This window comes from Schistocerca gregaria, unplaced genomic scaffold, assembly GCF_023897955.1.
Source record: "Schistocerca gregaria isolate iqSchGreg1 unplaced genomic scaffold, iqSchGreg1.2 ptg000397l, whole genome shotgun sequence".
NCBI classification, from domain to species: domain Eukaryota; kingdom Metazoa; phylum Arthropoda; class Insecta; order Orthoptera; family Acrididae; genus Schistocerca; species Schistocerca gregaria.
In genome coordinates, this window is record NW_026061836.1 from 1413610 (window position 1) to 1440918 (window position 27309).

Below are 27309 nucleotides of genomic sequence, written 5' to 3' on the forward strand. Positions count from 1 at the left end.
CATCTGTGTTCTACTATGGTGCTTTTAGGGTCTCCGCATACCGCAGCACGTGACATCGCTTTGCAAACGATAAGAACAACCGTTTCAGAGAGAAGAGCGGCAAATGTGACGATCTGGCTTTAAGTCGATTCGATAACAAATGACGAAAACGACGGATTTCTCAGGTTTTTACTACATATGAACACTTTTCACATTCTCCCGTGCAACTCGGCTGCTAGTCCTCCTTTCATGCAGATTCTTAAGGTCCGAGCTCATGTCCAAGGCACCAAAGCAAGCTAAAAAGTCAATAATCGATACCTAAAACTTGAATTGTACTACTTCTTAGTGGCTATTACGTCAACTTAGAATCTTCATCTGTGTTCTACTGTGGTGCTTTTAGTGTCTCCGCATACCGCAGCACGCGACATAGCTCTGCAGACGATAAGTACAACCGTTTCAGAGAGAAGAGCGGCCAATGTGACGATCTGGCTTTAAGTCGATTCGATAACAAATGACGAAATCGGACGGATTTCTCAGGTGTTTACTACATATGAACACTTTTCACATTCTCCCGTGCAACTCGGCTGCTAGTCCTCCTTTCATGCAGATTCTTAAGGTCCTAGCTCATGTCCAAGGCACCAAAGCCAGCTAAAAAGTCAATAATCAATACCTAAAACTTGAATTGTACTACTTCTTACTGGCTATTACATCAACTTAGAAGCTTCATCTGTGTTCTACTATGGTGCTTTTAGTGTCTCCGCATACCGCAGCACGCGACATAGCTTTGCAGACGATAAGTTCAATTGTTCCAGAGAGAAGAGCGGCCAATATGACGATCTGGCTTTAAGTCGATTCGATAACAAATGACGAAAACGGACGGATTTCTCAGGTTTTTACTACATATGAACACTTTTCACATTCTGCCGTGCAACTCGGCTGCTAGTCCTCCTTTCATGCAGAATCTTAAGGTCCTAGCTCATGTCCAAGGCACCTAAGCCAGCTATAAAGTAAATAATCAGTACCTAAAATTTGATTATACTACTTCTTACTGGCTATTACATCAACTTAGAAGCTTCATCTGTGTTCTACTATGGTGCTTTTAGGGTCTCCGCATACCGCAGCACGCGACATAGCTTTGCAGACGATAAGTACAACCGTTTCAGAGAGAATAGCGGCCAAGTACGATCTGGCTTTTAGTCGATTCGATAACAAATGACGAAAACGGACGGATTTCTCAGGTTTTTACTACATATGAACACTTTTCACATTCTCCCGTGCAACTCGGCTGCTAGTTCTCCTTTCATGCACAATCATAAGGTCCTACCTAATGTCCAAGGCACCAAAGCCAGCTAAAAAGTCAATTTTCGATACCTAAATTTGAATTGTACTACTTCTTACTGGCTATTACATCAACTTAGAAGCTTCATCTGTGTTCTACTATGGTGCTTTTAGGGTCTCCGCATACCGCAGCATGCGACATAGCTTTGTAGACGATAAGTACAACCGATTCAGAGAGAAGAGCGGCAAATGTGACGATCTGGCTTTAAGTCGATTCGATAACAAATGACGAAAACGGACGAATTTCTCAGGTTTTTACTACATATGAACACTTTTGACATTCTCCCGTGCAACTCGGCTGCTAGTCCTCCTTTCATGCAGATTCTTAAGGTCCTAGCTCATGTCCAAGCCACCAAAGCCAGCTAAAAAGTCAATAATCGATACCTAAAACTTGAATTGTACTACTTCTTAGTGGCTATTACGTCAACTTAGAATCTTCATCTGTGTTCTACTGTGGTGCTTTTAGTGTCTCCGCATACCGCAGGACGCGACATAGCTCTGCAGACGATAAGTACAACCGTTTCAGAGAGAAGAGCGGCCAATGTGACGATCTGGCTTTAGGTCGATTTGATAACAAATGACGAAATCGGACGGATTTCTCAGGTGTTTACTACATATGAACACTTTTCACATTCTCCCGTGCAACTCGGCTGCTAGTCCTCCTTTCATGCAGATTCTTAATGTCCTAGCTCATGTCCAAGGCACCAAAGCCAGCTAAAAAGTCAATAATCAATACCTAAAACTAGAATTGTACTACTTCTTACTGGCTGTTACATCATCTTAGAAACTTCATCTGTGTTCTACTATGGTCCTGTTAGTGTCTCCGCATACCGCAGCACGCGACATAGCTTTGCAGAAGATAAGTACAACGGTTGCAGAGAGAAGAGCGACCAATTTGACGATCTGGCTTTTAGTCGATTCGATAACAAATGACGAAAACGGACGGATTTCTCAGGTTTTTACTACATATGAACACTTTTCACATTCTCCCGTGCAACTCGGCTGCTAGTCCTCCTTTCATGCAGAATCTTAAGGTCCTAGCTCATGTCCAAGGCACCAAAGCCAGCTAAAAAGTCAATAATCAATACCTAAAACTTGAATTGTACTACTTCTTACTGCCTATTACATCAACTTAGAAGCTTCATCTGTGTTCTACTATGGTGCTTTTAGATTCTCCACATACCGCAGCACGCGACATAGCTTTGCAGACGATAAGTACAACCGTTTCAGAGAGAAGAGACGCCAATGTGACGATCTGGCTTTAAGTCGATTCGATAACAAATGACGAAAACGGACGGATTTCTCAGGTTTTTACTACATATAAACACTTTTCACACTCTCCCGTGCAACTCGGCTGCTAGTCCTCCTTTCATGCAGAATCTTAAGGTCCTAGCCCATGTCCAAGGCACCAAAGCCAGCTAAAAAGTCAATAATCAGTAACTAAAACTTGAATTGTACTACTTCTTACTGGCCATTACATCATCTTAGAAGCTTCATCTGTGTTCTACTATGGTCCTTTTAGTGTCTCCGCATACCGCAGCACGCGACATAGCTTTGCAGACGATAAGTACAACCGTTTCAGAGAGATTAGCGACCAATGTGACGATCTGGCTTTAAGTCGATTCGATAACAAATTACGGAAACGGACGGATTTCTCAGGTTTTTACTACATATGAACACTTTTCACACTGTCCCGTTGAAATCGGTTGCTAGTCCTCCTTTCATGCAGAATCTCAAGGTCCTAGCTCATGTCCAAGGCACCAAAGCCAGCTAAAAAGTCAATAAACGATACCTAAAACTTGAGTTGTACTACTTCTTACTGGCTATTACATCAACTTAGAAGCTTCATCTGTGTTTTACTATGGTGGTTTTAGTGTCTCCGCATACCGCAGCACACGTCATAGCTTTGCAGACGATAAGAACAACCGTTTCAGAGAGAAGAGCGGCCAATGTGAAGATCTGGCTTTAAGTCGATTCGATAACAAATGACGATAACGGGCGAATATCTAGGTTTTTACTACATATGAATACATTCCACATTCGCCCGTGCAACTCGGCTGCTAGTCCTCCTTTCATGCAGAATCGTAAGGTCCTAGCTCATGTCCAAGGCACCAAAGCCAGCTATAAAGTCAATAATCGATACCTAAAACTTGAATTGTACTACTTCTTACTCGCTATTACATCATCTTAGAAGCTTCATCTGTGTTCTACTATGGAGCTTTTAGTGTCTCCGCATACCGCAGCACGCGACATAGCTTTGCAGACGATAAGTACAGCCGTTTCAGAGTGAAGAGCGGCCAATGTGACGATCTGGCTTTAAGTCGATTCGATAACAAATGACGAAAACGGACGGATTTCTCAGGTTTTTACTACATATGAACCCTTTTCACATTCTCCCGTGCAACTCGGCTGCTAGTCCTCCTTTCATGCAAATCTTAAGGTCCTAGCTTATGTCCAAGGCACCAAAGCCAGCTAAAAAAAAAATAATCAGTACCTAAAACTTGAATTGTACTACTTCTTACTGGCTATTACATCAACTTAGAAGCTTCATCTGTTTTGTACTACGGTGCTTTTAGTGTCTCCGCCTACCGCAGCACGCGACATAGCTTTGCAGACGATAAGTACAACCGTTTCAGAGAGAAGAGCGGCCAAGTGACGATCTGGCTTTAAATCGATTCGATAACAAATGACGAAAACGGACGGATTTCTCAGATTTTTACTACATATGAACACTTTTCACTTTCTCCCGTGCAACTCGGCTGCTAGTCCTCCTTTCTTGCAGAATCTTAAGGTCATAGCTCATGTCCAAGGCACCAAATCCATCTAAGAATTCAATAATCGCTACATAAAACTTGAATTGTACTACATCTTACTGGCTATTACATCAACTTAGAAGCTTCATCTGTGTTCTGCTATGGTGCTTTTAGTGTCTCCGCATACCGCAGCACACGACACAGCTTTGCAGACGATAGGTACAACCGTTTCAGAGAGAAGAGCGGCCAAGTACGAACTGGCTTTAAGTCGATTCGATAACAAATGACGAAAACGGACGGATTTCTCAGGTTTTTACTACATATGAACACTTTTCACATTCTCCCGTGCAACTCGGCTGCTAGTCCTCCTTTCATGCAGAATCTTAAGGTCCTATCTCATTTCCAAGGCACCAAAGCCAGCTAAGAAATCAATAATCGATACCTAAAACTTGAATTGCACTACTTCCTACTGGCTATTACATTAATTTAGAAGCTTCACCTGTGTTCTACTATGGTGCTTTTAGTGTCTCCGCATAACGCAGCACGCTACATAGCTTAGAGGACGATAAGTACAACCGTTTCAGAGAGAAGAGCGGCCAATGTGACGATCTGGCTTTAAGTCGATTCGATAACAAATGACGAAAACGGACGGATTTCTCAGGTTTTTACTACATATGAACACTTTTCACATTGTCCCGTGCAACTCGGCTGCTAGTCCTCCTTTCATGCAGAATCTTAAGGTTCTAGCTCATGTCCAAGGCACCAAAGCCAGCTAAAATTTAATAATCGATAAATAAAACTTGAATTGCACTACTTCTTACTGGCAATTACATCATCTTAGAGGCTTCATCTGTGTTCTGCTATGGTGCTTTTAGAGTCTCTGCATACCGCAGCACCCGACATAGCTTTGAGGACGATAAGTACAACCGTTTCAGAGAGAGGAGCGGCCAATGTGACGTTCTGGCATTAAGTCGATTCGATGACAAATGACGAAAACGGACGGATTTCTCAGGTTTTTACTACATATGAACACTTTTCACATTCTCCCGTGCAACTCGGCTGCTAGTCCTCCTTTCATGCAGAATCTTAAGGTCCTAGCTCATGTCCAGGTCACCAAAGCCAGCAAAAAGTCAATAATCGATACCTAAAACTTGAATTGTACTACTTCTCACTGGCTATTACATCAACTTAGAAGCTTCATCTGTGTTCTACTATGGTGCTTTTAGTGTCTCCGCATACCGCAGCACGCGACATAGCTTTCCAGACGATAAGTACAACCGTTTCAGAGAGAAGAGCGGCCAATGTGACGATCTGGCTATAAGTCGATTCGATAACAAATGACGAAAACGGACGGATTTCTCAGGTTTTTACTACATATGAACACTTTTCACATTCTCCCGTGCAACTCGGCTGCTAGTCCTCCTTTCATGCAGAATCTTAAGGTCCTAGCCCATGTCCAGATCACCAAAGCCAGCTAAAAGTCAATAATCGATACCTAAAACTTGAATTGTACTACTTCTTACTGGCTATTACATCATATTAGAAGTTTCATCTGTGTTCTACTATGGTGCTTTTAGTGTCTCCGAATACCGCAGTACGCGACATAGCTTTGCAGACGATAAGTACAACCGTTTCAGAGAGCAGAGCGGCCAATGTGACGATTTGGCTTTAAGTCGATTCGATAACAAACGACGAAAACGGACGGATTTCTCAAGTTTTTACTACATATGAACACTTTTCACATTCTCCCGTGCAACTCGGCTGCTAGTCCTCCTTTTGATGCAGAATCTTAAGGTCCTAGCTCATGTCCAAGGCACCAAAGCCAGCTAAAAAGTCAATAATCGATACCTAAAAATTGAAGTGTACTACTTCTTACTGGCTATTATATCATATTAGAAGCTTCATCTGTGTTCTACTATGGTGCTTTTAGTGTCTCCGCATACCGCAGCACGCGACATAGCTTTCCAGACGATAAGTACAACCGTTTCAGAGAGAAGAGCTGCCAATGTGACGATCTGGCTTTAAGTCGATTCGATAACAAATGACGAAAACGGACGGATTTCTCAGGTTTTTACTACATATGAACACTTTTCACATTCTCCCGTGCAACTCGGCTGCTAGTCCTCCTTTTGATGCAGAATCTTAAGGTCCTAGCTCATGTCCAAGGCACCAAAGCCAGCTAAAAAGTCAATAATCGATACCTAAAACTTTAAGTGTACTACTTCTTACCTGCTATTATATCAACTTAGAAGCTTCATCTGTGTTCTACTATGGTGATTTTATTGTCTCCGCATACCGCTGCACGCGACATAACTTTGCAGACGATAAGTACAACCGTTTCAGAGAAAAGAGGGGCCTATTTGACGATCTGGCTTTAAGTCGATTCGATAACAAATGACGAAAACGGACAGATTTCTAAGGTTTTTACTACATATGAACACTTTTCACATTCTCCCGTGCAACTCGGCTGCTAGTCCTCCTTTTGATGCAGAATCTTAAGGTCCTAGCTCATGTCCAAGGCTCCAAAGCCAGCTAAAAAGTCAATAATCGATACCTAAAACTTGTATTGTACTACTTCTTACTGGCTATTATATCAACTTAGAAGCTTCATCTGTGTTCTACTACGGTGATTTTATTGTCTCCGCATACCGCAGCACGCGACATAGCTTTGCAGACGATAAGTACAACCGTTTCAGAGAGAAGAGCGGCCAATGTGACGATCTGGCTTTAAGTCGATTCGATAACAAATGACGAAAACGAAAGGATTTCTCAGGTTTCTACTACATATGAACACATTTCACGTTCTCCCGTGCAACGCGGCTGCTAGTCCTCCTTTAATGCAGAATCTTAAGGTCCTAGCTCATGTCCAAGGCACCAAAGCCAGCTAAAAAGTCAATAATCGATACCTAAAACTTGAATTGTACTACTTCTTACTGGCTATTACATCAACTTATAAGCTTCATCTGTGTTCTACTATGGTGCTTTTAGTGTCTCCGCATACCGCAGCACGCGACATAGCTTTGCAGACGATAAGTACAACCGTTTCTGAGAGAAGAGCGGCCAATGTGACGATCGGGCTTTAAGTCGATTCGATAACAAATGACGAAAAGGGACGGATTTCTCAGGTTTCTACTACATATGAACACATTTCACATTCTCCCGTGCAACGCGGCTGCTAGTCCTCCTTTAATGCAGAATCTTAAGGTCCTAGATCATGTCCAAGGCAACAAGCCAGCTAAAAAGTCAATAATCGATACCTAAAACTTGAAGTGTACTACTTCTTACTGGCTATTATATCAACTTAGAAGCTTCATCTGTGTTCTACTATGGTGATTTTGTTGTCTCCGCATACCGCAGCACGCGACATAACTTCGCAGACGATAAGTACAACCGTTTCAGACAGAAGAGCGGCCAATGTGACGATCTGGCTTTAAGTCGATTCGATATCAAATGACCAAAACGGACGGATTTCTCAGGTTTTTACTACATATGAACACTTTTCACAATCTCCCGTGCATCTCGGCTGCTAGTCCTCCTTTTGATGCTGAATCTTAAGGTCCTAGCTCATGTCCAGATAACCAAAGCCAGCTAAAAAGTCAATAATCGATACCTAAAACTTGAATTGTACTACTTCTTACTGGCTATTACATCATCTTAGAAGATTCATCTGTGTTCTACTATGGTGCTTTTAGTGTCTCCGAATACCGCAGTACACGACATAGCTTTGCAGACGATAAGTACAACCGTTTCAGAGAGAAGAGCGGCCAATGTGATGATCTGGCTTTAAGTTGAGTCGATAACAAATGACGAAGACGGACGGATTTCTCAGGTTTTTACTACATATGAACACTTTTCACTTTCTCCCGTGCAACTCGGCTGCTAGTCCTCCTTTCTTGCAGAATCTTAAGGTCCTAGCTCATGTCCAAGGCACCAAATCCATCTAAGAAGTCAATAATCGCTACATAAAACTTGAATTGTACTACATCTTACTGGCTATTACATCAACTTAGAAGCTTCATCTGTGTTCTGCTATGGTGCTTTTAGTGTCTCCGCATACCGCAGCACACGACACAGCTTTGCAGACGATAGGTACAACCGTTTCAGAGAGAAGAGCGGCCAAGTACGAACTGGCTTTAAGTCGATTCGATAACAAATGACGAAAACGGACGGATTTCTCAGGTTTTTACTACATATGAACACTTTTCACATTGTCCCGTGCAACTCGGCTGCTAGTCCTCCTTTCATGCAGAATCTTAAGGTCCTATCTCATTTCCAAGGCACCAAAGCCAGCTAAGAAATCAATAATCGATACCTAAAACTTGAATTGCACTACTTCCAATTTCTATTACATTAATTTAGAAGCTTCACCTGTGTTCTACTATGGTGCTTTTAGTGTCTCCGCATAACGCAGCACGCTACATAGCTTAGAGGACGATAAGCACAACCGTTTCAGAGAGAAGAGCGGCCAATGTGACGATCTGGCTTTAAGTCGATTCGATAACAAATGACGAAAACGGACGGATTTCTCAGGTTTTTACTACATATGAACACTTTTCACATTGTCCCGTGCAACTCGGCTGCTAGTCCTCCTTTCATGCAGAATCTTAAGGTTCTAGCTCATGTCCAAGGCACCAAAGCCAGCTAAAATTTAATAATCGATAAATAAAACTTGAATTGCACTACTTCTTACTGGCAATTACATCATCTTAGAGGCTTCATCTGTGTTCTGCTATGGTGCTTTTAGAGTCTCTGCATACCGCAGCACCCGACATAGCTTTGAGGACGATAAGTACAACCGTTTCAGAGAGAGGAGCGGCCAATGTGACGTTCTGGCATTAAGTCGATTCGATGACAAATGACGAAAACGGACGGATTTCTCAGGTTTTTACTACATATGAACACTTTTCACATTCTCCCGTGCAACTCGGCTGCTAGTCCTCCTTTCATGCAGAATCTTAAGGTCCTAGCTCATGTCCAGGTCACCAAAGCCAGCAAAAAGTCAATAATCGATACCTAAAACTTGAATTGTACTACTTCTCACTGGCTATTACATCAACTTAGAAGCTTCATCTGTGTTCTACTATGGTGCTTTTAGTGTCTCCGCATACCGCAGCACGCGACATAGCTTTGAAGACGATAAGTACAACCGTTTCAGAGAGAAGAGCGGCCAATGTGACGATCTGGCTATAAGTCGATTCGATAACAAATGACGAAAACGGACGGATTTCTCAGGTTTTTACTACATATGAACACTTTTCACATTCTCCCGTGCAACTCGGCTGCTAGTCCTCCTTTCATGCAGAATCTTAAGGTCCTAGCCCATGTCCAGATCACCAAAGCCAGCTAAAAGTCAATAATCGATACCTAAAACTTGAATTGTACTACTTCTTACTGGCTATTACATCATATTAGAAGTTTCATCTGTGTTCTACTATGGTGCTTTTAGTGTCTCCGAATACCGCAGTACGCGACATAGCTTTGCAGACGATAAGTACAACCGTTTCAGAGAGCAGAGCGGCCAATGTGACGATTTGGCTTTAAGTCGATTCGATAACAAACGACGAAAACGGACGGATTTGTCAGGTTTTTACTACATATGAACACTTTTCACATTCTCCCGTGCAACTCGGCTGCTAGTCCTCCTTTTGATGCAGAATCTTAAGGTCCTAGCTCATGTCCAAGGCACCTAAGCCAGCTAAAAAGTCAATAATCGATACCTAAAAATTGAAGTGTACTACTTCTTACTGGCTATTATATCATATTAGAAGCTTCATCTGTGTTCTACTATGGTGCTTTTAGTGTCTCCGCATACCGCAGCACGCGACATAGCTTTCCAGACGATAAGTACAACCGTTTCAGAGAGAAGAGCTGCCAATGTGACGATCTGGCTTTAAGTCGATTCGATAACAAATGACGAAAACGGACGGATTTCTCAGGTTTTTACTACATATGAACACTTTTCACATTCTCCCGTGCAACTCGGCTGCTAGTCCTCCTTTCATGCAGAATCTTAAGGTCCTAGCTCATGTCCAGATCACCAAAGCCAGCTAAAAAGTCAATAATCGATACCTAAAACTTGAATTGTACTACTTCTTACTGGCTATTAAATCATATTAGAAGCTTCATCTGTGTTCTACTATGGTGCTTTTAGTGTCTCCGCATACCGCAGCACGCGACATAGCTTTGCAGGCGATAAGTACAACCGTTGCAGAGAGAAGAGCGGCCAATGTGACGATCTGGCTTTAAGTCGATTCGATAACAAATGACGAAAACGGACGGATTTCTCAGGTTTTTACTACATATGAACACTTTTCACATTCTCCCGTGCAACTCGGCTGCTAGTCCTCCTTTTGATGCAGAATCTTAAGGTCCTAGCTCATGTCCAAGGCACCAAAGCCAGCTAAAAAGTCAATAATCGATACCTAAAACTTTAAGTGTACTACTTCTTACCTGCTATTATATCAACTTAGAAGCTTCATCTGTGTTCTACTATGGTGATTTTATTGTCTCCGCATACCGCTGCACGCGACATAACTTTGCAGACGATAAGTACAACCGTTTCAGAGAAAAGAGGGGCCTATTTGACGATCTGGCTTTAAGTCGATTCGATAACAAATGACGAAAACGGACAGATTTCTAAGGTTTTTACTACATATGAACACTTTTCACATTCTCCCGTGCAACTCGGCTGCTAGTCCTCCTTTTGATGCAGAATCTTAAGGTCCTAGCTCATGTCCAAGTCTCCAAAGCCAGCTAAAAAGTCAATAATCGATACCTAAAACTTGTATTGTACTACTTCTTACTGGCTATTATATCAACTTAGAAGCTTCATCTGTGTTCTACTACGGTGATTTTATTGTCTCCGCATACCGCAGCACGCGACATAGCTTTGCAGACGATAAGTACAACCGTTTCAGAGAGAAGAGCGGCCAATGTGACGATCTGGCTTTAAGTCGATTCGATAACAAATGACGAAAACGAAAGGATTTCTCAGGTTTCTACTACATATGATCACATTTCACATTCTCCCGTGCAACGCGGCTGCTAGTTCTCCTTTAATGCAGAATCTTAAGGTCCTAGATCATGTCCAAGGCAACAAGCCAGCTAAAAAGTCAATAATCGATACCTAAAACTTGAAGTGTACTACTTCTTACTGGCTATTATATCAACTTAGAAGCTTCATCTGTGTTCTACTATGGTGATTTTATTGTCTCCGCATACCGCAGCACGCGACATAACTTCGCAGACGATAAGTACAACCGTTTCAGACAGAAGAGCGGCCAATGTGACGATCTGGCTTTAAGTCGATTCGATATCAAATGACCAAAACGGACGGATTTCTCAGGTTTTTACTACATATGAACACTTTTCACATTCTCCCGTGCATCTCGGCTGCTAGGCCTCCTTTTGATGCTGAATCTTAAGGTCCTAGCTCATGTCCAGATAACCAAAGCCAGCTAAAAAGTCAATAATCGATACCTAAAACTTGAATTGTACTACTTCTTACTGGCTATTACATCATCTTAGAAGCTTCATCTGTGTTCTACTATGGTGCTTTTAGTGTCTCCGAATACCGCAGTACGCGACATAGCTTTGCAGACGATAAGTACAACCGTTTCAGAGAGCAGAGCGGCCAATGTGACGATTTGGCTTTAAGTCGATTCGATAACAAACGACGAAAACGGACGGATTTCTCAGGTTTTTACTACATATGAACACTTTTCACATTCTCCCGTGCAACTCGGCTGCTAGTCCTCCTTTTGATGCAGAATCTTAAGGTCCTAGCTCATGTCCAAGGCACCAAAGCCAGCTAAAAAGTCAATAATCGATACCTAAAAATTGAAGTGTACTAGTTCTTACTGGCTATTATATCATATTAGAAGCTTCATCTGTGTTCTACTATGGTGCTTTTAGTGTCTCCGCATACCGCAGCACGCGACATAGCTTTCCAGACGATAAGTACAACCGTTTCAGAGAGAAGAGCTGCCAATGCGACGATCTGGCTTTAAGTCGATTCGATAACAAATGACGAAAACGGACGGATTTCTCAGGTTTTTACTACATATGAACACTTTTCACATTCTCCCGTGCAACTCGGCTGCTAGTCCTCCTTTCATGCAGAATCTTAAGGTCCTAGCTCATGTCCAAGGCTCCAAAGCCAGCTAAAAAGTCAATAATCGATACCTAAAACTTGTATTGTACTACTTCTTACTGGCTATTATATCAACTTAGAGGCTTCATCTGTGTTCTTCTACGGTGATTTTATTGTCTCCGCATACCGCAGCACGCGACATAGCTTTGCAGACGATAAGTACAACCGTTTCAGAGAGAAGAGCGGCCAATGTGACGATCTGGCTTTAAGTCGATACGATAACAAATGACGAAAACGGACGGATTTCTCAGGTTTCTACTACATATGAACACATTTCACATTCTCCCGTGCAACGCGGCTGCTAGTCCTCCTTTAATGCAGAATCTTAAGGTCCTAGCTCATGTCCAAGGCACCAAAGCCAGCTAAAAAGTCAATAATCGATACCTAAAACTTGAATTGTACTACTTCTTACTGGCTATTACATCAACTTAGAAGCTTCATCTGTGTTCTACTATGGTGCTTTTAGTGTCTCCGCATACCGCAGCACGCGACATAGCTTTGAGGACGATAAGTACAACCGTTTCAGAGAGAGGAGCGGCCAATGTGACGTTCTGGCATTAAGTCGATTCGATAACAAATGACGAAAACGGACGGATTTCTCAGGTTTTTACTACATATGAACACTTTTCACATTCTCCCGTGCAACTCGGCTGCTAGTCCTCCTTTCATGCAGAATCTTAAGGTCCTAGCTCATGTCCAGATCACCAAAGCCAGCTAAAAATTCAATAATCGATACCTAAAACTTGAATTGTACTACTTCTTACTGGCTATTACATCATATTAGAAGCTTCATCTGTGTTCTACTATGGTGCTTTTAGTGTCTCCGCATACCGCAGCACGCGACATAGCTTTGCAGGCGATAAGTACAACCGTTTCAGAGAGAAGAGCGGCCAATGTGACGATCTGGCTTTAAGTCGATTCGATAACAAATGACGAAAACGGACGGATTTCTCAGGTTTTTACTACATATGAACACTTTTCACATTCTCCCGTGCAACTCGGCTGCTAGTCCTCCTTTTGATGCAGAATCTTAAGGTCCTAGCTCATGTCCAAGGCACCAAAGCCAGCTAAAAAGTCAATAATCGATACCTAAAACTTTAAGTGTACTACTTCTTACCTGCTATTATATCAACTTACAAGCTTCATCTGTGTTCTACTATGGTGATTTTATTGTCTCCGCATACCGCAGCACGCGACATAGCTTTGCAGACGATAAGTACAACCGTTTCAGAGAAAAGAGGGGCCTATTTGACGATCTGGCTTTAAGTCGATTCGATAACAAATGACGAAAACGGACAGATTTCTAAGGTTTTTACTACATATGAACACTTTTCACATTCTCCCGTGCAACTCGGCTGCTAGTCCTCCTTTTGATGCAGAATCTTAAGGTCCTAGCTCATGTCCAAGGCTCCAAAGCCAGCTAAAAAGTCAATAATCGATACCTAAAACTTGTATTGTACTACTTCTTACTGGCTATTATATCAACTTAGAAGCTTCATATGTGTTCTACTACGGTGATTTTATTGTCTCCGCATACCGCAGCACGCGACATAGCTTTGCAGATGATAAGTACAACCGTTTCAGAGAGAAGAGCGGCCAATGTGACGATCTGGCTTTAAGTCGATTCGATAACAAATAACGAAAACGGACGGATTTCTCAGGTTTTTACTACATATGAAGACTTTTCTCATTCTCCCGTGCAACTCGGCTGCTAGTCCTCCTTTCATGCAGAATCTTAAGGTCCTAGCTCATGTCCAAGGCACCAAAGCCAGCTAAAAAGTCGATAATCGATACCTAAAACTTGAATTGTACTACTTCTTACTGGCTATTATATCAACTTATAAGCTTCATCTCTGTTCTACTATGGTGATTTTATTGTCTCCGCATACCGCAGCACGCGACATAGCTTTGCAGACGATAAGTACAACCGTTTCTGAGAGAAGAGCGGCCAATGTGACGATCGGGCTTTAAGTCGATTCGATAACAAATGACGAAAACGGACGGATTTCTCAGGTTTTTACTACATATGAAGACTTTTCACATTCTCCCGTGCAACTCGGCTGCTAGTCCTCCTTTCATGCAGAATCTTAAGGTCCTAGCTTATGTCCAGATAACCAAAGCCAGCTAAAAAGTCAATAATCGATACCTAAAACTTGAATTGTACTACTTCTTACTGGCTATTACATCATCTTAGAAGCTTCATCTGTGTTCTACTATGGTGCTTTTAGTGTCTCCGCATACCGCAGCACGCGACATAGCTTTCCAGACGATAAGTACAACCGTTTCAGAGAGAAGAGCGGCCAATGTGACGATCTGGCTTTAAGTCGATTCGATAACAAATGACGAAAACGGACGGATTTCTCAGGTTTTTACTACATATGAACACTTTTCACATTCTCCCGTGCAACTCGGCTGCTAGTCCTCCTTTTGATGCAGAATCTTAAGGTCCTAGCTCATGTGCAAGGCACCAAAGCCAGCTAAGAAGTCAATAATCAATACCTAAAACTTGAAGTGTACTACTTCTTACTGGCTATTATATCAACTTAGAAGCTTCATCTGTGTTCTACTATGGTGATTTTATTGTCTCCGCATACCGCAGCACGCGACATAGCTTTGCAGACGATAAGTACAACCGTTTCAGAGAAAAGAGGGGCCAATTTGACGATCTGGCTTTAAGTCGATTCGATAACAAATGACGAAAACGGACGGATTTCTCAGGTTTTTACTACATATGAACACTTTTCACATTCTCCCTTGCAACTCGGCTGCTAGTCCTCCTTTTGATGCAGAATCTTAAGGTCCTAGCTCATGTCCAAGGCACCAAAGCCAGCTAAAAAGTCAATAATCGATACCTAAAACTTGAATTGTACTACTTCTTACTGGCTATTACATCAACTTAGAAGCTTCATCTGTGTTCTACTATGGTGCTTTTAGTGTCTCCGCATACCGCAGCACGCGACATAGCTTTGAGGACGATAAGTACAACCGTTTCAGAGAGAGGAGCGGCCAATGTGACGTTCTGGCATTAAGTCGATTCGATAACATATGACGAAAACGGACGGATTTCTCAGGTTTTTACTACATATGAACACTTTTCACATTCTCCCGTGCAACTCGGCTGCTAGTCCTCCTTTCATGCAGAATCTTAAGGTCCTAGCTCATGTCCAGTTCACCAAAGCCAGCTAAAAAGTCAATAATCGATACCTAAAACTTGAATTATACTACTTCTTACTGGCTATTACTTCATCTTAGAAGCTTCATCTGTGTTCTACTATGGTGCTTTTAGTGTCTCCGCATACCGCATCACGCGACATAGCTTTCCAGACGATAAGTACAACCGTTTCAGAGAGAAGAGCGGCCAATGTGACGATCTGGCTTTAAGTCGATTCGATAACAAATGACGAAAACGGACGGATTTCTCAGGTTTTTACTACATATGAACACTTTTCACATTCTCCCGTGCAACTCGGCTGCTAGTCCTCCTTTTGATGCAGAATCTTAAGGTCCTAGCTCATGTCCAAGGCACCAAAGCCAGCTAAAAAGTCAATAATCGATACCTAAAACTTGAATTGTACTATTTCTTACTGGCTATTACATCAACTTAGAAGCTTCATCTGTGTTCTACTATGGTGCATTTAGTGTCTCCGCACACCGCAGCACGCGACATAGCTTTGCAGACGATAAGTACAACCGTTTCAGAGAGAAGAACGACCAATGTGACGATCTGGCTTTAAGTCGATTCGATAACAAATGAAGAAAACGGACGGATTTCTCAGGTTTTTACTACATATGAACATTTTTCACATTCTCCCGTGTAACTCGGCTGCTAGCCCTCCTTTCATGCAGAAACTTAAGGTCCTAGCTCATGTCCAAGGCACCAAAGTAAGCTAAAAAGTAAATAATCAGTACCTAAAACTTGAATTGTACTATTTCTTACTGGCTATTACATCAACTTAGAAGCTTCATCTGTGTTCTACTATGGTGCTTTTAGTGTCTCCGCATACCGCAGCACGAGACATAGCTTTGCAGACGATAAGTACAACCGTTTCAGGGATAAGATCGGCCAAGTGACGATCTGGCTTTAAGTCGATTCGGTAACAAATGACGAAAACTGACGGATTTCTCAGGTTTTTACTACATATGAACACGTTTCACATTCTCCCGTGCAACTCGGCTGCTAGTCCTCCTTTCATGGAGAATCTTAAGGTCCTAGATCATGTCCAAGGCACCAAAGCCAGCTAAACAGTCAATAATCGATACCTAAAACTTGAATTGTACTACTTCTTACTGGCTATTACATCAACTTAGAAGCTTCATCTGTGTTCTACTATGGTGCTTTTAGAGTCTCCGCGTACCGCAGCACGCGAAATAGCTTTGCAGACGATAAGTACAACCGTTTCAGAGAGAAGAGCGGCCAATGTTACGATCTGGCTTTAAGACGATTCGATAACAAATGACGAAAACGGACGGATTTCTCAGGTTTTTACTACATATGAACACATTTCACATTCTCCCGTGCAACGCGGCTGCTAGTCCTCCTTTCATGCAGAATCTTAAGGTCCTAGCTCATGTCCAAGGCACCAAAGCCAGCTAAAAAGTCAATAATCGATACCTAAAACTTGAATTGTACTACTTCTCACTGGCTATTACATCAACTTAGAAGCTTCATCTGTGTTCTACTATGGTGCTTTTAGTGTCTCCGCATACCGCAGCACGCGACATAGCTTTGAAGACGATAAGTACAACCGTTTCAGAGAGAAGAGCGGCCAATGTGACGATCTGGCTATAAGTCGATTCGATAACAAATGACGAAAACGGACGGATTTCTCAGGTTTTTACTACATATGAACACTTTTCACATTCTCCCGTGCAACTCGGCTGCTAGTCCTCCTTTCATGCAGAATCTTAAGGTCCTAGCCCATGTCCAGATCACCAAAGCCAGCTAAAAGTCAATAATCGATACCTAAAACTTGAATTGTACTACTTCTTACTGGCTATTACATCATATTAGAAGTTTCATCTGTGTTCTACTGTGGTGGTTTTAGTGTCTCCGCATACCGCAGCATACGACATAGCTTTGCAAACGATAGGTACAACCGTTTCAGAGAAAAGAGCGGCCAATGTGACGATCGGGCTTTAAGTCGATTCGATAACAAATGACGAAAACGGACGGATTTCTCAGGTTTCTACTACATATGAACACGTTTCACATTCTCCCGTGCAACGCGGCTGCTAGTCCTCCTTCTATGCAGAATCATAAGGTCCTAGCTCATGTCCAAGGCACCAAAGCCAGCTAAAATGTCAATAACTGATACCTAAAACTTGAATTGTACTACTTCTTACTGGCTATTACATCAACTTAGAAGCTTCATCTGTGTTCTACTATGGTGCTTTGAGTGTCTCCGCACACCGCAGCACGCGACATAGCTTTGCAGACGATAAGTACAACCGTTTCAGAGAAAAGAGGGGCCAATGTGACGATCTGGCTTTAAGTCGATTCGATAACAAATGACGAAAACGGACAGGTTTCTCAGGTTTTTACTACATATGAACACTTTTCACATTGTCCCGTGCAACTCGGCTGCTAGTTCTCCTTTCATGCAGAATCTTAAGGTCCTAGGTCATGTCCAAGCCACCAAAGCCGGCCGAAAGGGAATAATCGATAACTAAAACTTGAATTGTACTACTTCTTACTGGCTATTACTTCAACTTAGAAGCTTCTTCTGTGTTCTTCTATGGTGCTTTTAGTGTCTCCGCATACCGCAGCACGCGACATAGCTTTGCAGGCGATAAGTACAACCGTTTCAGAGGGAAGAGCGGCCATTGTGACGATCGGGCTTTAAGTCGATTCGATAACAAATGACGAAAACGGACGGATTTCTCAGGTTTTTACTACATATGAACATTTTTCACATATTCCCGTGCAACTCGACTGCTAGTCCTCCTTTCATGCAGATTCTTAAGGTCCTAGCTCATTTCCAAGGCACCAAAACCAGCTAAAAAGTCAATAATCAATACCTAAAAATTGAATTGTACTACTTCATACTGGCATCACATCAACTTAGAAGCTTCATCTGTGTTCTACTGTGGTGGTTTTAGTGTCTCCACATACCGCAGCATACGACATAGCTTTGCAGACGATAAGTACAACCGTTTCAGAGAGAAGAGCGGCCAATGTGACGATCGGGCTTTAAGTCGATTCGATAACAAATGACGAAAACGGACGGATTTCTTAGGTTTTTACTACATATGAACACATTTCACATTCTCCCGTGAAACGCTGCTGCTAGTCCTCCATTCATGCAGAATCTTAAGGTCCTAGCTCATGTTCAAGGCAGCAAAGCCAGCTAAAAAGTATATAAACAGTACCTAAAACTTGAATTGTACTACTTCTTACTGGCTATTACATCAACTTAGAAGCTTCATCTGTGTTCTACTATGGTGCTTTTAGTGTCTCCGCATACCGCAGCACGCGACATAGCTTTGCAGACGATATGTACAACCGTTTCAGAGAGAAGAGCGGCCAATGTTACGATCTGGCTTTAAGTCGATTCGATAACAAATGAAGAAAACGGACGGATTTCTTAGGTTTTTACTACATATGAACATTTTTCACATTCTCCCGTGTAACTCGGCTGCTAGACCTCCTTTCATGCAGAATCTTAAGGTCCTAGCTCATGTCCAAGGCACCAAAGTAACCTAAAAAGTAAATAATCAGTACCTAAAACTTGAATTGTACTATTTCTTACTGGCTATTACATCAACTTAGAAGCTTCATCTGTGTTCTACTATGGTGCTTTTAGTGTCTCCGCAATACCGCAGCACGAGACATAGCTTTGCAGACGATAAGTACAACCGTTTCAGGGATAAGATCGGCCAAGTGACGATCTGGCTTTAAGTCGATTCGGTAACAAATGACGAAAACTGAAGGATTTCTCAGGTTTTTACTACATATGAACACGTTTCACATTCTCCCGTGGAACTCAGCTGCTAGTCCTCCTTTCATGGAGAATCTTAAGGTCCTAGATCATATCCAAGGCACCAAAGCCAGCTAAACAGTCAATAATCGATACCTAAAACTTGAATAGTACTACTTCTTACTGGCTATTACATCAACTTAGAAGCTTCATCTGTGTTCTACTATGGTGCTTTGAGTGTCTCCGCATACCGCAGCACGCGACATAGCTTTGCAGGTGATAAGTACAACCGTTTCAGAGGGAAGAGCGGCCATTGTGACGATCCGGCTTAAAGTCGATTCGATAACAAATGACGAAAACGGACGGATTTCTCAGGTTTTTACTACATATGAACACTTTTCACATTGTCCCGTGCAACTCGGCTGCTAGTCCTCCTTTCATGCAGAATCTTAAGGTCGTAGCTCATGTCCAAGGCACCAAAGCCAGCTAAAAAGTCAATAATCAGTACCTAAAACTTGAATTTTACTACCTCCTACTTGCTATTACATTTACTTAAAAGCTTCATCTGTGTTCTACTATGGTCCTTTTCGTGTCTCCGCATACCGCAGCACGCGACATAGCTTTGCAGACGATAAGTACAACCGTTTCAGAGAGAAGAGTGGCCAATGTGACGATCTGGCTTTAAGTCTATTCGATAACAAACGACGAAAACGGACGGATTTCTCAGGTTTTTACTACATAGGAACACTTTTCACATTGTCCCGTGCAACTCGGCTGCTAGTCCTCCTTTCATGCAGAATCTTAATGTCCTAGCTCATGTCCAAGTCACCAAAGAGAGCTAAAAAGTCAATAATCACTAATTTAAACTTGAATTGTACTACTTCTTACTGGCTATTACATCAACTTAGAAGCTTCATCTGTGTTCTACTATGGTGCTTTTAGTGTCTCCGCATACCGCAGCACGCGACATAGCTTTGCAGACGATAAGTACAACCGTTTCAGAGAGAAGACCGGCCTATGTGACGATCTGGCTTTAAGTCGATTCGATAACAAATGACGAAAACGGACGGATTTCTCAGGTTTTTACTACATATGAACACTTTTCACATATTCCCGTGCAACTCGACTGCTAGTCCTCCTTTCATGCAGATTCTTAAGGTCCTAGCTCATTTCCAAGGCACCAAAACCAGCTAAAAAGTCAATAATCAATACCCAAAAATTGAATTGAACTACTTCATACTGGAATCACATCAACTTAGAAGCTTCATCTGTGTTCTACTGTGGTGGTTTTAGTGTCTCCACATACCGCAGCATACGACATAGCTTTGCAGACGATAAGTACAACCGTTTCAGAGAGAAGAGCGGCCAATGTGACGATCGGGCTTTAAGTCGATTCGATAACAAATGACGAAAACGGACGGAATTCTTAGGTTTTTACTACATATGAACACATTTCACATTCTCCCGTGAAACGCTGCTGCTAGTCCTCCATTCATGCAGAATCTTAAGGTTCTAGCTCATGTTCAAGGCAGCAAAGCCAGCTAAAAAGTAAATAATCAGTACCTAAAACTTGAATTGTGCTGCTTCTTACTGGCTATTACATCAACTTAGAAGCTTCATCTGTGTTCTACTATGGTGCTTTTAGTGTCTCCGCATACCGCAGCACGCGACATAGCTTTGCAGACGATAAGTACAACCGTTTCAGGGATAAGAGCGGCCAAGTGACGATCTGGCTTTAAGTCGATTCGATAACAAATGACGAAAACTGACGGATTTCTCAGGTTTTTACTACATATGAACACGTTTCACATTCTCCCGTGCAACTCGGCAGCTAGTCCTCCTTTCATGGGGAATCTTAAGGTCCTAGATCATGTCCAAGGCACCAAAGCCAGCTAAACAGTCAATAATCGATACCTAAAACTTGAATTGTACTACTTCTTACTGGCTATTACATCAACTTAGAAGCTTCATCTGTGTTCTACTATAGTGCTTTTAGAGTCTCCGCGTACCGCAGCACGCGAAATAGCTTTGCAGACGATAAGTACAACCGTTTCAGAGAGAAGAGCGGCCAATGTTACGATCTGGCTTTAAGTCGATTCGATAACAAATGACGAAAACGGACGGATTTCTCAGGTTTTTACTACATATGAACACTTTTTACATTCTCCCGTGTAACTCGGCTGCTAGTCCTCCTCTCATGCAGATTCTTAAGGTCCTAGCTCATGTCCAAGGCACCAAAGCCAGCTAAAAAGTCAATAATCAATACCTAAAACTTGAATTGTACTACTTCTTACTGGGTATTATATCAACTCAGAAGCTTCATCTGTGTTCTACTGTGGTGGTTTTAGTGTCTCCGCATACCGCAGCATACGACATAGCTTTGCAAACGATAAGTACAACCGTTTCAGAGAGAAGAGCGGCCAATGTGACGATCGGGCTTTAAGTCGATTCGATTACAAATGACGAAAACGGACGGATTTCTCAGGTTTTTACTACATATGAACACTTTTCACATTCTCCCGTGCAACTCGGCTGCTAGTCCTCCTTTCATGTAGTATCTTAAGGTCCTAGCTAATGTCCAAGGCACCAAAGCCAGCTAAAAAGTCAATAATCGATACCTAAAACTTGTATTGTACTACTTCTTACAGGCTATTACATCAACTTAGAAGCTTCATCCGTGTTCTACTATGGTGCTTTTAGTGTCTCCGAATACCGCAGCACGCGACATAGCTTTGCAGACGATAAGTACAACCGTTCCAGAGAGAAGAGCGGCCAATGTGACGATCTGGCTTTAAGTCGATTCGATCACAAATGACGAAAACGGACGGATTTCTCAGGTTTTTACTACATATGAACACTTTTCACATTCTCCCGTGCAACTCGGCTGCTAGTCCTCCTTTCATGCAGAATCTTAAGGTCATAGCTCATGTCCAAGGCACCAAAGCCAGCTAAAAAGTCAATAATCGATACTTAAAACTTGAATTGTACTACTTCTTACTGGCTATTACATCGACTTAAAACTTCATCTGTGTTCTACTATGGTGATTTTATTGTCTCCACATACCGCAGCACGCGACATAGCTTTGCAGACGATAAGTACAACCGTTTCATAGAGAAGAGCGGCCAATGTGACGATCGGGCTTTAAGTCGATTCGATAACAAATGACGAAAACGGACTGATTTCTCAGGTTTCTACTACATATGAACACATTTCACATTCTCCCGTGCAACACGGCTACTAGTCCTCCTTTCATGCAGAATCTTAAGGTCCTAGCTCATGTCCAAGGCACCAAAGCCAGCTAAAAAGTCAATAATCGATACCTAAAGCTTGAATTGTACTACTTCTTACTGGCTCTTACATCAACTTAGAAGCTTCATCTGTGTTCTACTATGGTGCTTTTAGTGTCTCCGCATACCGCAGCACGCGACATAGCTTTGCAGGCGATAAGTACAACCGTTTCAGAGGGAAGAGCGGCCATTGTGACGATCCGGCATAAAGTCGATTCGATAACAAATGACGAAAACGGACGGATTTCTCAGGTTTTTACTACATATGAACACTTTTCACATTGTCCCGTGCAACTCGGCTGCTAGTCCTCCTTTCATGCAGAATCTTAAGGTCCTAGCTCATGTCCAAGGCACCAAAGCCAGCTAAAAAGTCAATAATCAGTACCTAAAACTTGAATTTTACTACCTCTTACTTGCTATTACATTTACTTAAAAGCTTCATCTGTGTTCTACTATAGTCCTTTTCGTGTCTCCGCATACCGCAGCACGCGACATAGCTTTGCAGACGATAAGTACAACCGTTTCAGAGAGAAGAGTGGCCAATGTGACGATCTGGCTTTAAGTCTATTCGATAACAAACGACGAAAACGGACGGATTTCTCAGGTTTTTACTACATATGAACACTTTTCACATTGTCCCGTGCAACTCGGCTGCTAGTCCTCCTTTCATGCAGAATCTTAATGTCCTAGCTAATGTCCAAGGCACCAAAGAGAGCTAAAAAGTCAATAATCACTAATTTAAACTTGAATTGTACTACTTCTTACTGGCTATTACATCAACTTAGAAGCTTCATCTGTGTTCTACTATGGTGCTTTTAGTGTCTCCGCATACCGCAGCACGCGACATAGCTTTGCAGACGATAAGTACAACCGTTTCAGGGATAAGAGCGGCCAATGTGACGATCTGGCTTTAAGTCGATTCGATAACAAATGACGAAAACTGACGGATTTCTACGGTTTTTACTACATATGAACACGTTTCACATTCTCCCGTGCAACTCGGCAGCTAGTCCTCCTTTCATGGGGAGTCTTAAGGTCCTAGATCATGTCCAAGGCACCAAAGCCAGCTAAACAGTCAATAATCGATACCTAAAACTTGAATTGTACTACTTCTTACTGGCTATTACATCAACTTAGAAGCTTCATCTGTGTTCTACTATAGTGCTTTTAGAGTCTCCGCGTACCGCAGCACGCGAAATAGCTTTGCAGACGATAAGTACAACCGTTTCAGAGAGAAGAGCGGCCAATGTTACGATCTGGCTTTAAGTCGATTCGATAACAAATGACGAAAACGGACGGATTTCTCAGGTTTTTACTACATATGAACACTTTTCACATATTCCCGTGCAACTCGACTGCTAGTCCTCCTTTCATGCAGATTCTTAAGGTCCTAGCTCATTTCCAAGGCACCAAAACCAGCTAAAAAGTCAATAATCAATACCCAAAAATTGAATTGAACTACTTCATACTGGCATCACATCAACTTAGAAGCTTCATCTGTGTTCTACTGTGGTGGTTTTAGTGTCTCCACATACCGCAGCATACGACATAGCTTTGCAGACGATAAGTACAACCGTTTCAGAGAGAAGAGCGGCCGATGTGACGATCGGGCTTTAAGTCGATTCGATAACAAATGACGAAAACGGACGGAATTCTTAGGTTTTTACTACATATGAACACATTTCACATTCTCCCGTGAAACGCTGCTGCTAGTCCTCCATTCATGCAGAATCTTAAGGTTCTAGCTCATGTTCAAGGCAGCAAAGCCAGCTAAAAAGTAAATAATCAGTACCTAAAACTTGAATTGTACTGCTTCTTACTGGCTATTACATCAACTTAGAAGCTTCATCTGTGTTCTACTATGGTGCTTTTAGTGTCTCCGCATACCGCAGCACGCGACATAGCTATGCAGACGATAAGTACAACCGTTTCAGGGATAAGAGCGGCCAAGTGACGATCTGGCTTTAAGTCGATTCGATAACAAATGACGAAAACTGACGGATTTCTCAGGTTTTTACTACATATGAACACGTTTCACATTCTCCCGTGCAACTCGGCAGCTAGTCCTCCTTTCATGGGGAATCTTAAGGTCCTAGATCATGTCCAAGGCACCAAAGCCAGCTAAACAGTCAATAATCGATACCTAAAACTTGAATTGTACTAGTTCTTACTGGCTATTACATCAACTTAGTGGCTTCATCTGTGTTCTGCTATAGTGCTTTTAGAGTCTCCGCGTACCGCAGCACGCGAAATAGCTTTGCAGACGATAAGTACAACCGTTTCAGAGAGAAGAGCGGCCAATGTTACGAGCTGGCTTTAAGTCGATTCGATAACAAATGACGAAAACGGACGGATTTCTCAGGTTTTTACTACATATGAACACTTTTTACATTCTCCCGTGTAACTCGGCTGCTAGTCCTCCTTTCATGCAGATTCTTAAGGTCCTAGCTCATGTCCAAGGCACCAAAGCCAGCTAAAAAGTCAATAATCAATACCTAAAACTTGAATTGTACTACTTCTTACTGGGTATTACATCAACTCAGAAGCTTCATCTGTGTTCTACTGTGGTGGTTTTAGTGTCTCCGCATACCGCAGCATACGACATAGCTTTGCAAACGATAAGTACAACCGTTTCAGAGAGAAGAGCGGCCAATGTGACGATCGGGCTTTAAGTCGATTCGATTACAAATGACGAAAACGGACGGATTTCTCAGGTTTTTACTACATATGAACACTTTTCACATTCTCCCGTGCAACTCGGCTGCTAGTCCTCCTTTCATGTAGTATCTTAAGGTCCTAGCTAATGTCCAAGGCACGAAAGCCAGCTACAAAGTCAATAATCGATACCTAAAACTTGTATTGTACTACTTCTTACAGGCTAATACATCAACTTAGAAGCTTCATCCGTGTTCTACTATGGTGCTTTTAGTGTCTCCGAATACCGCAGCACGCGACATAGCTTTGCAGACGATAAGTACAACCGTTCCAGAGAGAAGAGCGGCCAATGTGACGATCTGGCTTTAAGTCGATTCGATCACAAATGACGAAAACGGACGGATTTCTCAGGTTTTTACTACATATGAACACTTTTCACATTCTCCCGTGCAACTCGGCTGCTAGTCCTCCTTTCATGCAGAATCTTAAGGTCATAGCTCATGTCCAAGGCACCAAAGCCAGCCAAAAATTCAATAATCGATACCTAAAACTTGAATTGTACTACTTCTTACTGGCTATTACATCGACTTAAAACTTCATCTGTGTTCTACTATGGTGATTTTATTGTCTCCACATACCGCAGCACGCGACATAGCTTTGCAGACGATAAGTACAACCGTTTCAGAGAGAAGAGCGGCCAATGTGACGATCGGGCTTTAAGTCGATTCGATAACAAATGACGAAAACGGACGGATTTCTCAGGTTTCTACTACATATGAACACATTTCACATTCTCCCGTGCAACGCGGCTACTAGTCCTCCTTTCATGCAGAATCTTAAGGTCCTAGCTCATGTCCAAGGCACCAAAGCCAGCTAAAAAGTCAATAATCGATACCTAAAGCTTGAATTGTACTACTTCTTACTGGCTCTTACATCAACTTAGAAGCTTCATCTGTGTTCTACTATGGTGCTTTTAGTGTCTCCGCATACCGCAGCACGCGACATAGCTTTGAAGACGATATGTACAACCGTTACGGAGAGAAGAGCGGCCAATGTGACGATCTGGCTTTAAGTCGATTCGATAACAAAAGACGACAACGGACGGATTTCTCAGGTTTTTACTACATATGAATACTTTTCACATTCTCCCGTACAACTCAGCTGCTAGTCCTCCTTTAAAGCAGAATCTTAAGGTTCTAGCTCATGTCCAAGGCACCAAAGCCAGCTAAAAAGTCAATAATCGATACCTAAAACTTGAATTGTACTACTTCTTACTGGCTATTACAGCAACTTAGAAGCTTCATCTGTGTTCTACTATGGTGCTTTTAGAGTCTCCGCATACCGCAGCACGCGACATAGCTTTGCAGACGATAAGTACAACCGTTTCAGAGACAAGAGCGGCCAATGTGACGATCTGGCTTTAAGTCGATTCGATAACAAATGACGAAAACGGACGGATTTCTCAGGTTTTTACTACATATGAACACATTTCACATTCTCCCGTGCAACGCGGCTGCTAGTCCTCCTTTCATGCAGAATCTTAATGTCCTAGCTCATGTCCAAGGCACCAAAGCCAGCTAAAAAGTAAATAATCAGCACCTAAAACTTGAATTGTACTACTTCTTACTGGCTATTACATCAACTTAGAAGCTTCATCTGTGTTCTACTATGGTGCTTTTAGAGTATCCGCATACCGCAGCACGCGACATAGCTTTGCAGACGATAAGTACAACCGTTTCAGAGAGAAGAGAGGCCAATGTGACGATCTGGCTTTAAGTCGATTCGATATCAAATGACGAAAACGGACGGATTTCTCAGGTTTTTACTACATATGAACACTTTTCACATTCTTCCCTGCAACTCGGCTGCTAGTCCTCCTTTCATGCAGATTCTTAAGGTCCTAGCTCATGTCCAAGTCATCAAAGCCAGCTAAAAAGTCAATAATCGATACCTAAAACTTGAATTGTACTATTTCTTACTGGCTATTACATCAAAATAGAAGCTTCATCTGTGTTCTACTGTGGTGGTTTCAGTGTCTCCGCCTACCGCAGCATACGACATAGCTTTGCAGACGATAAGTACAACCGTTTCAGAGAGAAGAGCGGCCAATGTGACGATCTGGCTTTAAGTCGATTCGATAACAAATGGGGAAAACGGAGGGAGTTCTCAGGTTTCTACTACATATGAACACATTTCACATCCTCCCGTGCAACGCGGCTACTAGTCC